Source organism: Tasmannia lanceolata, unplaced genomic scaffold (assembly GCF_043159265.1).
Source record: "Tasmannia lanceolata isolate RefF3 unplaced genomic scaffold, GAP_Taslan_0.1 ptg001341l, whole genome shotgun sequence".
In the NCBI taxonomy this organism is placed as follows: Eukaryota; Viridiplantae; Streptophyta; class Magnoliopsida; order Canellales; family Winteraceae; genus Tasmannia; species Tasmannia lanceolata.
In genome coordinates this window covers 4,336-5,000 of record NW_027520001.1, presented here as the reverse complement: position 1 = coordinate 5,000, position 665 = coordinate 4,336, and positions in this window count along the sequence as shown.

The window sequence follows — 665 nt, the reverse complement described above, 5'->3', positions numbered from 1 at the left end:
AGACGATGCGGGATCTGCGCCCAAGAATGCCTAGACCCGTCGACTTGATGCGGGATCAGCTCGCCCAAGCATGCCTAGTGTGCAAGGCCTGTGTGCAAGGCTAGTGTCCAAGGCTAGTGTGCAAGGCTCATGTGGAACGCTAGTGCGCAAGGCTAGTGCCCAAGGCTTGTGTGCCAGGCCCGTGTGCAAGGCTAGTGTCCAGGGCTTGTGTGCATTGCTTGAGTGCAAGGCTTGTGTGCATTGCTCGAGTGCATGGCTTGTGTGCAAGGGTTGTGCGCAAGGCTAGTGTGCGGGGCTTGTGCGCATGGCTAATGTGCACGGCTTGTGTGCATGGCTACCGTGCAAGGCTAGTTTGCATGGCTAGGGTGCAAGGCTCGCATGCGAGGCTAGTGTGCAAGGCTGCGTGCAAGGGAAGCGTGCAGGGCGAGTGTGCGAGGCCACTGTGCACGGCGCCAGCACTAGCGAGCCATCATCCGCGTTGCCATGGCTCGCTTGGCCTTGGCTTGCCAGGCCCCGACACGAGCAATCGCGCATTTTCTTTGCAACCGACCATCAATGCCGCCCAACGGGGCCAGCACGAGCAGTCATCCGCGGTCCCCTGGCCCTGCGCACGTTTGTCTTTGAAACCGAGCATCAATGCCACAGAAAGTGCCGGGGCGCCAGCT